We start from the raw sequence: 13,842 nt of genomic DNA, 5'->3' as shown, positions 1-13,842 counted from the left end.
TTTGCTTGAGTTTAATTCCAGGGAAGCTTCTGGTTCTGCATGTGATCACCAAATGAAAAAACATACTGGCCACAGATTTTTAAAGCTACTTCAAGGACCCTAGGGAGTCGCCATTGTCTTAATAAAGATAAAGCACCTATCAATCATTTTTAAAAGAAGATCACTTTCAACTACTTTTTTTTTTTTTTTTTTTTTTTTTTTTTTGCGGTACGCGGGCCTCTCACTGTCGCGGCGTCTCCCGTTGCGGAGCACAGGCTGCGGACGCGCAGGCTCAGCGGCCATGGCTCACGGGCCCAGCCGCTCCGCGGCACGTGGGATCTTCCCGGACCGGGGCACGAACCCGCGTCCCCTGCATTGGCCGGCAGATTCTTAACCACTGCGCCACCAGGGAAGCCCCTCAACTACTTTTTTAGATTCTAAAAATGCTTCATCAGATTTATAATACTATAATTAAGAAATATGAAGATTTTCTAAGAACCTATGTGCTCAGTAGATGCTTGGTGAATAATGCCCTTGAACAGGGAATACTGGCATTTTATCTAGATCTAGCCCCGCTGACCTTTAAACACTACCGGCATGTTCTGTGGGTTTGAGACCCACCCCGATCAGAGATGACAGGGGAAGCCACAGGTAGTAGAGGACATGCTTCCACCCAGGGGTCTGCACCCGCCAGCCAAGGATTCACCTGGCCACACTTCGACATTCACGAGCGAAAAGGGACAAACAAGCCCTCCGGCATCTATGGGCGATCCCAGTGCAGCCCCAGGGACCTTTTCTGCCTGGTATCCCTGTAATCACCTTTCTGCGACCTCTGCTTCAGGCAAACCGGATTCTTCAGGGTTCTCTACACTTACCTGGTTCTGTGCTTAGACTATTTCCCCATTCCATCTGTCACACCCCAGAAGCCCCTCTCTCCTGACTGTGGCCATTACTAAATGACACCTCGTCCACACTGCCTTTTCTGGGGCCATCTCTCTGTTCTGAAACCCCGTAGTACTTTGCTTCTTTTTTACGTTCTTATAGATCACGTTCTACTTTGTAATGCAAATGTACACACACAGACATACACATTGTAAACGTTTATCAAACATTAGAATTCTTTATATACCTTTTAAAAATAAAGTGCCTTGTAACTAAGGGCTCAAAAGTATTCACTGAGACCTACTAGAGAATGGACTTGAGGACACGGGGAGGGGGAAGGGTAAGCTGGGACGAAGTGAGAGAGTGGCATGGACATATACACACTACCAAATGTAAAAGAGATAGCTAGTGGGAAGCAGCCGCATAGCACAGGGAGATCAGCTCGGTGCTTTGTGACCACCTAGAGGGGTAGGATAGGGAGGGTGTGTGAGAGGGAGGGAGACACAAGAGGGAAGAGATATGGGAACATACGTATATGTATAGCTGATTCACTTTGTTATAAAGCAGAAACTAACACACCATTGTAAAGCAATTATACTCCAATAAAGATGTTAAAAAAAAAGTATTCACTGAATTTAACTGCAGTGTCTCTTAATTATAAGCATAATTTTTTTTTTTTTTTTTTTTTTTTGGTACGCGGGCCTCTCACTGTTGTGACCTCTCCCGTTGCGGCGCACAGGCCCCGGACGCGCAGGCTCAGCGGCCATGGCTCACGGGCCCAGCCGCTCCGCGGCATGTGGCATCTTCCCGGATCGGGGCACGAACCCGCGTTCCCTGCATCGGCAGGCGGACTCCCAACCACTGCACCACCAGGGAAGCCCATATGCATAAATTTTGTTTTAATAGGAATTAAACACTATGCTACTGCTTACTACATCACATTACATTTTATAGGCCGATTATCTGGCCTAGTTTACCTGTTTTTTTAAATGAAACAAACTTTTCATTTAAAATTCAACAGCTCCCTCTGGTGGCCTCTGAGGGAAACTGGGTTTGCTGGCCGCGAGAGGTTAACAGTCAAGCCAGAGTTTCAATTTGTTTTTCGAAGTTGAATTTGAAGTGATTCTCAATCAATTTCAGTTTTGAGGTTATCAAAAAACTTCACTTTTCAGATTACCACTGATGGTAAATTTTATTTGGCAGAAAGTGTCGTTTCTAGGCCGAGAATAAACACAAGCAGTTATTTGAAACTTAGGTCAGTGGTTTCCATCTCAAATGACTGTAAACCTACTTTAAAAAATATTCGTATAGGGGCTTCCGTCCCTGGTGGCGCAGTGGTTGAGAGTCCGCCTGCCGATACAGGGGACATGGGTTCGAGCCCCGGTCCGGGAAGATCCCACATGCCGTGGAGCGGCTGGGCCCGTGAGCCACGGCCGCTGAGCCTGCGCGTCTGGAGCCTGTGCTCCGCCAACGGGAGAGGTCACAACAGTGAGAGGCCCGCGTACCGCAAAGGTTAAACAGCAAACTTTTTCAGAAAGTCACATATTCTTTTTCAGTGCGTGGGAGTGAATAAATCCGGGAATTCAGTGAGAATATATATAGCATTCTACTTTTGCTTTTTCCTAATTTGGAACAATATCAATTGCAGATAAGTTAAAAGTTCAAGCATGCTAACTGGACAAGCAAATGCTCAAGTTGGAAACGCAACAACTTAAAACAAGAAACTAAGTAACATTCTAAAATCTTCAACCCCAAGTACAGCTCCCGCTGAGGTCCAAGTCCCTCAAGTCACCCGTGTCTGTGGTAGAGGCTTCATGCCAGCAGTTCTGGCTCCTGGTGGGTCTGCGTTCTGAGGCGGGCTTCCTAGTGGGGCAGCTGGAGTCCCTCTTGCACGGTGAGGGCAGAAGTTCAATAAAGGTAGAGAGTCTGAATCCCGTGAACAAAGAGATCCAGCTGACCAGAGGACTCCAAAGAAGGGCTTCAGGGAGAAACAGGTGGCCACCCTGACCCCCCCCAGGCCTCGCGGGCTCCAGAGAGGACAGAAAAAAGGGAGGTAGCACAGGAATCTGCCATGATTGCCAATGCGGCCTCGTCTGGAAGATTAGAATCTATTTAATAGAAGCTGTTCTGTTCCCAGAATGTCCCTTTCCCCCTGGATTCCCATGGTTGCACAGAACCTCTGAACTGCCCGGGAGTCCAACAATTATTCCCAAACATCACACTTTTAGAAATATTTCTATAGTGTTTTCCCCTTACGGTTTTATTTTTAAATAAAATCTAACCTCAGAGAAGCATCTTCCTTCGTGATATTTATCCTATTTGCGAAGGCTGCACAGAGGAAAAAAAGGAAACCCCACTGTCTGATACGTGTGATAACCGTTTAGCACATGACATTAAAAATGTTTTAAAATATACATAAAAATATGGCTGAATAATAGATTTCTTTAATGGTGAGTTTACCAAAAAACAAAACAGCACAAAACATCTAGAAATGATAACTAGTTTTACTAGTTATCAAACTTGTACTGATTATACTGTTACAAAAATACTATGTTTCTCTTTCATAAAAAAAGTCATAAACCTTCAGCCTCCCTCTTCTTCTCTAGAAACACACTGACTTTCCCTCAGTACCACCCAAGCTGTGACCATATGTCCTCTGAAGTCAGGGGGTGGATGGGGGCTAAGTACTCACCTTCATCCTAAATATTGAAAACATCCTTATAAAACAGACCGAGTCCATGTTTAATAGTGTTTCATAATTTCTTTTCACCTGAGTGTACACCAAAGGCTTTTGAAGTAAGCTGTGATGATCCATTCATATAACATGCAAAACTTTGGAATCCAAATGCCATAATGTCATTTTTCCACAAACACAAATAGCTAAAATTTCAAAAAGAATGCATTACATCGGCAAAATATAGGAAAAAACTGCCTCTTTATTTCAGGTCAGCGGTAAACAGCAAATGAATGTCAACTTCAGGGAAGGCGGCCGGTGCACCAAGTAACAATCCTGTTTGAACTTCAAACGAGCCCAGCAGGTCGCCAAGCTGATGAGCTGTAACTTAGTTGTCATCAGTGGCTATTAACGGTAGACCTCTTTGGGTTTCTGACGTATAAATGTGATCTCAAGCTAAATTTTCTAAACTTTGCATGGTTGAGCTCAGTTAAAGCTTTTCACACTCTGCCATCTACTTTACTTGGAGAATAAGGAATACGAAAGGATATTTCATTCAATACCTAAATGGCCTTCCTTAGATACCTTACTTGTTAGTCCCTAGTTACCCAATAGGTAAATCACAGTTATAAATAATGCTAAGATGAAAAACATGATCTTTTGCAACATTTCCACCCATCCATCAGAAAAGACATTTTGACCTTACAACCGTGAAGTTGTAAAACTTCAAAGAGGTCATCATTTGGAAATATTTTCTCGACAGAAAATATTTTCTGTCGAGAAAATATCGCTATTACCATAAAAACCCAGAAAGTGCCCAGAAAGGTAGATCTTCCAGAACTACACCAATCCCACAGAAACTATAACCAGAAAGAGAAGACAGCATGAGGATAAATACTGTGTGAATTACAGCTTTCCTTAACAATTAAAGCAATTACTTCCTCAGTCCCAGCTACACCACACAATCGTGCTTTTAAAGGAGACTATGAAATAACAGTAATAAACTTTGGCGGAAGACACACACGATTTTGTTACAAACGAAGAAACTACGGAAACAGGTAAACAGACTTCCAAATAGTCTGACCAAAATAACTGAGAAGAAGTATCGGTCAAGAGAACACCTGAGGGGAAATTAGTTAATTTTTTAATACTTTATATGACTGTATTTTCAAACTTTTTTATCGTAAAAATTTCCAAATATACTCAAAAGTAGACTTCAAGGAAACTTTGTAAACTCCTCGCCCAGCTTCAACAACCATCTCCATTTTGTTACACCCGTTTCATTTACTTTTATTTTGCTGTATTCTTTAAAAAGTAAATCCAGTTTCTCATGCCATTTCACTGCTAAATCACTCAATATCCTCTCAAAAAGGACATTTTCTTACATAGTCACAATGCCATTAACACATTAACCAAAATCATTATTCTTTAGTTCACTCTTTTGTCCAGTGATTTATTTGCTGTAATACCCAAATTTACAAATAGATGTTGTGTGGTGGTGGGATGAACTGGGAGACTGGGATGGACTTATATACACTAATATGTATAAATAGATAACTAATAAGAACCTGCTGTATAAAAAAATTAAATTTTTTAAAAAACCAAATAGATGTTGTTCCAGAAATTTGTTTATAAGTCCATTGTTTAGATTTCAGAAACCATTGCTCACATACGCATCTTTAACTTACATGTCACCAGAAATAGTACAATTTTCCAGCTAAAAAATAGTAGAAAGTAACACTTACTGCACAGAAATGTTTTATTTCTATGGCGTGACCTGGAATAAACATCTTTGTATGCATTGCTTTGTCCGTATTTAAAATGATTTCTATCCTAAGTGAAATTCAAGAATCATGACCATCCTGAGAATCTTACTTCATGCTGCCACACTTCTTTCTGACCAGCACTGCCCACACCTTAATGTGCGTTGGAATTGCCTGGGCATCTTGTTAAAATGCAAATTCTGGTCCAGTACATCTGGGGAGGGGCTCCCGGGTGACACCTGGGCTGCCCGCTTATGGGTGATCCATGGACCCCTGGTATTGGTTGAACTGTGTCCTCCCCAAATTCACGTGTTGGCATGCATAGTAAATGGAACCTTATTTGGAAATAGGGTTGGTACAGATGTAATTAGTTAAGATGAGGTCATTGACTGGGCCCTAATCCAATCTAAATTATATCCTTATAAAAAGGTGGAATCTGACACAGACAAGCACACACAGAGGAAGCCACTGAAGACGGGGGTTATACACCAGCAGAAGCCGGGAGACAGCCCGGAGCAGGTCCCTCCCGAGAGCCTGCAGAGGGAGCGGGGCCCTGAGGACACCTTGATCGTGGACTTCCAGCCTCCAGAGCTGTGAGGAAGGCAACCGAGTCTGCTGTCAGGCCCTCTGTCCCACACTCTTCCTGGCAGCCCGAGCAGACTCACGCACTGCCCTTCCCGTGGCCAGAAGTGGAGGGGTCTCACTCCAGTGCCGCAGTCAGGGTTAGGAAAATGGTCCCAAACAGACCCTGCAATCAGACAGGCCTACCTGCCGCTACCTGCCCTGAGCAACTTCATAAACTCCTTAAGCAGCCCGAGGTTTGATCCCCTCATTTGTAAGACGGCCACGACAATCTTCGGACCCATCTCATAGGGGGTTTGCGAGGATTAAATAAAAGCATGCACGTGACCTTCCTAACTCTGCCCGCTTTTGAGAGAGTAGTTTTCAGGGCAAAACGGTAGAGAAAAACTCAGCTTGCGGGGAAGCAGGGAGAAAGTGGGTGTCGATTACGCTTTCAAAGCTTTTTTTTGGGAAAAGGAAAGTCAGAGAGAAATGAGACCTTGATGGATTCACAAGGTCAAGAAAAAAGTACTTTTTTAGGCTAAGTGGGACTGAAGATTGTCTGTAGCTATCTCGTCCCCATTTTCAGAATAGGTGGAACCCAGGACACGGTCCCCAAACTCTGTCCCAGGTGCCGGGTGGAGGTACAGGGCGAGGCGTGGCTGCCTGGGGGCTCCCCAGCCCAGAGCTGGGATGGCAGAGGGAGAAATGGAGTAGGGTGTGGACACGGTCAGCTTGAAGGAGTCAGGAAGAGGAGGGACAGCCAGGCAGCTGGATCGGTTGCCGTGGAGATCAGGGAACCCACGTCCAGGTGAGAGAGGCCTGCTCCAGGAGCGGGAAGTGGGGCCCAAGGGAAAGGGCCCAGGAACTGCACAGCCTGAAAGGGGAGTGCGCGCTCCAGCCTCACACGGATCGCGCTGAGGTTTCCCCCGTTGGCAAAGGTTTGCCACGTAACCTTGGCCGGCCTCTGCCCCGGCTCTGGGTTCAGATGTGGGGTGGGCATCGGCAGACAGGGCACAGCAGAGGCTCGGAACGTTCCTGCACGGTTTGGACCTGCCGGCCTTCCCTCTGCCGTCCCACTCAGAGCGCGTCCAGGAGGGGCAGCTGGAGGAGGGGGCACCTGCCCAGCTGCAGCCCCAGAGCTAGCTGGCTGCCAGCCTGGGGGTGAGCCCAGTCAGGCCCAGAAGAACCAACCCGGCAAGCCCAGCTGAGGCCCAGCCTGTAGGCACATGGGCTAAATGAATGCTACTGCTTTAGCCCCTGGACTTGGGTGGTTTGTTCGGTGGCGTTTTTGTGGGAACAGGAGATGGGCAGTGCCCACGGCTGCCCTGAGGCCTGCAGCCCCTCCTTGCTCGTGGGGCTGGGTTTTTAAATTTTTTTTTAACATTTGACTTTTTTTTCATCATTTTATTCATTTGGGGGGCCGCACCACGCGGCATGAGGGATCTTAGTTCCCGGACCAGGGATTGAACCTGCATCCCCTGCAGTGGAAGTGCGGAGTCTTAACTGCTGGACCGCCAGGGAAGTCCCTCATGGGGCTGGTTTTGGAGACAGTAGGGCACAGCTCGTCCGAGCAGAGGCAGGTGAGCCCTGGGAGCCACGGAGATTGGAGGGCCACGACCTTGGTCACCTTGGCCAACTCGAAGAGTCCTGACCCACCGCCAATGGGCGGCCAGTAGGTGTAAACTCTGTACCCATCGCAGTGACACTGGGGCACGCCCTAACAGGGTCCCCCAGATACTGACCAGCAGGGACCACCTGAGGCCGGCGTCCTCCTTCCCAGGGACAACCTTGGACAAGACAGATGAGAGCTTTGTCCTCGAGCTGCCTGTGCCCCCAAGTCTAAAAGTGTTTCATTTGGGAAGTGGAAGGAAGCTCCCTGCTCTGGAGGGTCCCGAGACCCCCCTGCTCGCGATGCGGGATGGAGGGTCTGGCCGTGATGCGAGGTGGAGGCAGCAGGTGACCGAATCCCGCAGCAACCTTTCATCGTAGGTCAGCTACACCCTTGGCTTCTTGGCCACGTTTGCCGGTGCCTGGGCCCCTCACCCCCTGCTGGGCCCCGTGGTGACAGGCAACGGCCAGAGGCAACGCCCGCAGGACGCCCAAGGCCCCACCCTCTCCGTGAGTCCCTCGCCAAGCTTTACTTACAGATGCGGCGTGGGCGAGGCCAGGTCCTGTACCTGTGGGTCCCTGGAGAGCGACAGCGGGAGCCCAGGTGGGAAGGACGCTTTGTGGGAAGGACACAAAGCGGGAGGCTTTGTGAAGAAGACCTGAGAGGAGGGGCTTCGGGTGTGTAAGGATGGTGGGCGGGGGCCCAGGAGGGAGTGGGCACACCTGCGGCCTCCAGGAGGAAGGCGCCTTCTGTGCCTCGCACAGCAAGAGCCTCCTCTCCCGTTCACGGGGAGCATCGCCCCTTCCCACTCAGAGTGTCGCCCACACCCTGCCTGGGAGCTGGTGACGCAGGGGAGAAGGCGTGAGGAGCCGGGCTGGCGTCAGGTGGGCCCCTGGGGCCACCTCGCAGCCCTGTGAGTGAGCTGCTCGGGGTGAGATGGGACCATAGCCCCCCACGCCCCGGGGTTCCTGCCAGCAGTCGATGAGCTGGGCCGGGCGGGGGCTCAGATCGGCAGCTCAGGGCCTTAGTGCTCGGGACCCCACAGGGGCTGTGGCGATGTCTGTTATTATCAGGAGCCGACACAGCTGCCACGAGGACGGGCCGGGCCTGGCGCTGGCCCCAGAGGGCCCCTACCCCCTCCGCTTGCTCCCTCTGGCCTTTCCCTCCTCTGTGTGTCACAGTAGGTGAAATGGGGACAGGCTGGGACAATCCTGCCACGCCCTTATCTGAAACTGTTGCTCATTAAGACCATTTACAGATTTTTTTTTTCTATCACATTTTCAATCCAAGGAAGCCTGACATTGTAAGATGCTCAAGGATGCTAGGAAGGCCTGGATGTTTCCCTGCCAATCAATTGGTGAGTCTCCTAAGATTCAAGGGTGACAGCTCACAGAGACACGGGGGTGGGGAGACAAGGCTGATATGTAACTTACCCTCCACACAGCCTCTCAGATACACTTTACTACGTCCATCATCAGCCTCCCACTTAATAATAGAATCACGGGTAGTCACTCACAAATTGTTGTATTTTCCCTGCGTTTCAACTGAAGCCCCACAGAATGCTGCAGACCTACGGCCGTTCCCGTAGCCAACTGCTCTGAACAGGGCCTTACGTGTATTGGTTCTTTTTTATGGGTACTGTGTACACAGATGTGTGTTGTGTTTTTTCATACATTTTTGAATGTCTCTTCTATCCAGAAGTGAGTCTGGGCGTGGTGACTTCGTATTGGAACAGGTGATAATTATGCGAGAAATACTGCACTGTGGTTTAGAAGGTCAACTCGCAAGGTCGAGGGAGTGGAAGTCTTTACTAAGGAGGAAGAAAATGTCAGTTATGCCGCTGTGTGCAGAGCAAGGAATCCTCTCCTCCACCGACAAAAATGCCGAGGCTGTTCCTTCTTGCGTCCTGTATGAACTTTGATGGTTTGTTGACAAATCTGAAAGAATGTGCAGCCCTTGGGAAATGCCCTTCTAAGCGCTGTGTCCTCAGAGCCTTTTCGTGACATTTAGCAGCTGTTCTTCTTCACAGTGACTACTTGAAAGACAGTTTCATGAACTCAAAGCTTTCTCGCCCCTGTGTCCCTGATCTTTGCCCCGTCCCTGCTCCAAGAGTGATCAAAACACACGAATTCGTTCCTTCACAGGCAAGAAAGCTATGTAGCTGTACCTCATCACCAACCATTCCATATTCCCCAAGCATCCTTAAACTTGTTTCCATTTTATAACTGCAAATACTCTCTCTCTCCTGCTTCAGTGTGAGCCCCTGCCCAGGACCCCGGCCCCCCCGCCAGGCACTCGGCGGGCATTCGGTTGGTCTAAGACACCAGGCAACTCTCACTCCATCCAAATGGATCCCTGACTCTTGCCTCCAAGCAGATGCATTTCTTTTAGGACCACGCTTTCATATGTCCATCCAGACTGGTTAAACATTACGAAAACGTAAGATTGAAAACAATTTTGAAATGTGAGCACCGCATACAGGCTGCCCAAGAGCAGAATTTCTTTACCATTAAATGCTGGTGTCTTCTTCCAGCGTTTAACTCCTTCCCTAGAGAGGCAGAAAGAGTAGAGCCCTCTTAAAATCCGGATGCTAAAATATTACTTACTTTGAGGAACTCTTACAGCTTTTAAAATTGAAAGCAAGTCGGCAAAGATAATTTATAGGTTAGAAAAAGGTAGTAACATAAAAGGGAATGTGGACGCATTTTTCAAATGCGTACCAATTAAGTCCTTGGGCTTATTCGAACACACAGTAGGTTGTAATAATAACAGAGACGCTAAAGGCAGGAGACGAGCTTTAGGTTTTCGCTGGGAATCGGGTGGCGGGAAGGGGCTTATAGTCCAACTGGGGCTCTCCAGGTGGGTGGCGCCTTGCTATCTGAGGGCCCTGTTGTGGCTTTCTCTCCCTGTAGAACCTCTGGCAGTTCACCTTGGATAACGTGACTGAACGTAATTTGGGATGATAAATAGGATGGAAAGCGTATTTTCAGGCCTGTGTAATGGAGTCGTCTTGGAATTGATTAAATTGATGCAATGTTCTGGCCCGTTCCAAGTCTTCCTGGTAATACCTGTACTGCCTACTGCCAGTTCTGGGAGGAGACCTCAAGGAACATTCATGAAAGGGGAGGTCCCGTTGTCTTTACTTTTTTAAAATATTATTATTATTTTTTAAATTGAAGTATAGTTAATTTACAATGTTGCATTAGTGTCAAGTGTACAGCAAAGCGATTCAGTTATACATCCATCCATATATATATATATATATATATATATATATATATATTCATTCTTTTTCAGATTCTTTTCCAATACCCGTCTTCTTTCGTGACTGTGCATCTTCTCCCCTGAGGGAAGCACCACAGTCCTGGATGGCCAATGAGTTAAGACAACAAAACCTTGAGAAGTGCACAGCCTGAAAACAGAGGAGCCATGGTACAGCTTCCATACTGCATGAACCTCACACACACGGATGCCAACCCAACCTACGCTGATCAACTCGGCAAGCAACAAGCAAGCATTATCTACCAGGTTAAACCCTTTGGAACATTGGTAGACAGGGTATCTGTCCAAAGTGCGCGTATAGGCTGCGGGTACATGGAGGCACTATTTCACTAACTCTTCATTTCGTTATGGCCAAGGAGCAGTATTTTGTGTATCTGGTTTTTTCTTTTCTTTTCTTTTCTTTTTTGTGGTACGCGGGCCTCTCGCTGTTATGGCCTCTCCCGTTGCGGAGCACAGGCTCCGGATGCGCAGGCTCAGCGGCCATGGCTCACGGGCCCAGCCACTCCGCGGCATGTGGGATCTTCCCGGACCGGGGCACGAACCCGTGTCCCCTGCATCGTCAGGCGGACTCTCAACCACTGCGCCACCCAGGAAGCCCGAGTCTGCCTTTTTAAAGAAGGAACCAATGGCCTCGGGAACCTAGATCTGCACACACAGCCCTGGCCTGAGTTCACACGGAGAATCAACAGAAGAAATAACAGTGATTTTCTTTGTTTGCCCACAGGGTCCGAAAAAGAAAAATATTTAACTGCACCGCTTCTGGGAACGTGAGAAGCAAATGTCCTGATAGGGGCAGGCCTGTGACTTTAATGCTTTACCAATAACGCATGTAATTACCTACTGGGGAGACTGGGAGGTGTGGCTTCTTAAGGATGTGGCTGAGGAATAAGGGAAGCAGAGCAGCATGGGGGGGGGGGTACCTCATCAGAGAGCACAACCCACATCTCCCTGTGGGACGGCCTCCCGGTGCCCTGAGATACCGGCTCCCTCCCTGGAGAAGCCAGACTAGACGAGGCAGTCTTCTTTCCAAGAGGCTCTCAGAGGGAATTGGGGAACTTCACTGGCCTCCTGGTAGTCAGGCTGGTCCAACAGGGAGGGGTTGAGGGACCCCAAAGTCCAGTGCAACTCCCATTTCTGTCCACATCTCAAGCCACTTAGGACAATCGTGTTTGCCCAAGTCCCAGGTGTTGTCTTACAAAACCGTCGCCAGCATCCCTGCTTCACCCAGCCAAATGCCTGAACTCTCTCTTGTCTCTGGAATACAGATCAGCAGACATTATCTGCCTCCGGAATTCATGTGCTGATGTGCCAGTCTTGCTTACGACTGTGAATAGCTCCAGAAGAGACTTTTCTTTTTCTTTCTTTTCTTTCCGTTTTTTCTTTACCCCTGTGATTGCAAGCCTAACTCCCGTCATTCAATTTATTTTCACTCAAAAAATAAATAAATTTCACCCACAAATAAAGAAAATTTTGAAAGCCTTTTGCACCACGGCCCTGGCGCGAGGGCGAGCTATTGAAGGGATGTATGGGTGAGTCCCTCACATGAATCTTAACCCTCTTCTGGTACCGCTACCTCTTGCGTCAGAGGAAGAGAATTCTAACGCTGCTTCTCTGAAGCTCACGCCTCAACCGTGCTCCTGAGCCTGTCTCTGCCATTGTCCTCTCCTGCCCCTGGCTCCTGGCTCAGCCCCCCTCTCCATCCCTGGTCCCACCATCGCTCAGGTGAGGTCAGGGTCCACGCGGATGCCTCCTGGTCTCTTGGCCCCCTCGACTCCCCAGCTCCCATGATCTTTCCCTGGGTGCCCCCATCCTCCCCAGGCACACGCGGGGTCTTGTCCTCCCGACATTCACGCCCAAGTCTGTAGAGTACACATCCCGCAGCCTCTTCAGGCATCCCCACTGCTCCCCCCAGAGGAGCTCAGGCACCAACTCCTTTACTTTCTCCAAACCATCAGTCCTCTGCTTTCTTATGCAGACAAACTGCTGTTTGAACAGCATCCGTACCCCGGCCTGCACACACACCCCCAACTCCCCCCATGCTCGCCTGGACCAGCTCAGCTCCCTGCTTTATCTGCTGCAGGGCTCTCCCTCCCAGAGTGCAGCCCAGCAGCTCAGAAAAGGTGACTCAGGATCCCCCGGCCTGCTGGTGGTCCTGCCCCATTTCTCGGGTCAACTCCTTCTCCCACTTGCTTTGTGGACCACTTCATCCTTTCTGCACTTTCCTCAAACTTCCAACCACTCCGCCCTCAACTTCCCCCTGCTCAGCAGACCTCAGCCCCTAATCCTCAGAGAAAACAGATGTCATCAGACAGAAACCCCATCAAATCCCCTCACCATCCCTATAACTATTTATACCTTCCCCAGCATCCCACTGTGGGGAGGGAGGGGCCTGCCCTCCATCCCCACAATAACCCTACACTAGTATTTCTCTCTCTGTTCTTGTGTGTTTGACTACTTCCTTGAAATGTGAACCTTTCCATCTTAACAGACTAAAATCCCCCCATTTTGAAAGGGCTCTGCCCCCTCTGAACCCCATGTGTGTCTCTAGCTTCCGCCTCCCCCCTCCACTGAACACAAACCTGCCCCTACGTCCCCCCCGGCTCCGTCCTCGGCTGGCTTCCTCCATCACCCCCAAAACAGCTCGGGCAAAGGGCGCTGTGAAACCCAATCGTCATATTTAATCCCTGAGTTACTTCCAAACAGTTGCCCTTTCTGCTGTTTCTAAAATATGTGGAAGGGCAAAGTACCTAGAATGGCTAAAACAACCTTGAAAAGAAAAAGATGGAGGGCCCACAGGACCTGAGATTTTGAGACTTAGAAAGTTACAGTTATCAAGACAGCCTGCTATTGATGGAAAGATGGAAAACTGATCATGGAACAAAATGGAGAGTCTAGAAATAGACTCATGCCTATATGGTCAATTGATTTTCAACAAAAACGCAAAAGCAACTCAGTGGGAAAAGTATAGCTTTTTCAACAAATGGTCCTGAAACAAATGGTCCAGTACATATTTTTTTTAAAACCCTTGATTCATATCTCACACTCTATACAAAAATTAATTCAAATTGGATCACTGACCTAAATGTAAA

Source organism: Pseudorca crassidens, chromosome 18, assembly GCF_039906515.1.
Source record: "Pseudorca crassidens isolate mPseCra1 chromosome 18, mPseCra1.hap1, whole genome shotgun sequence".
NCBI classification, from domain to species: Eukaryota; Metazoa; Chordata; class Mammalia; order Artiodactyla; family Delphinidae; genus Pseudorca; species Pseudorca crassidens.
Note: the sequence above shows the minus strand (reverse complement) of the source record.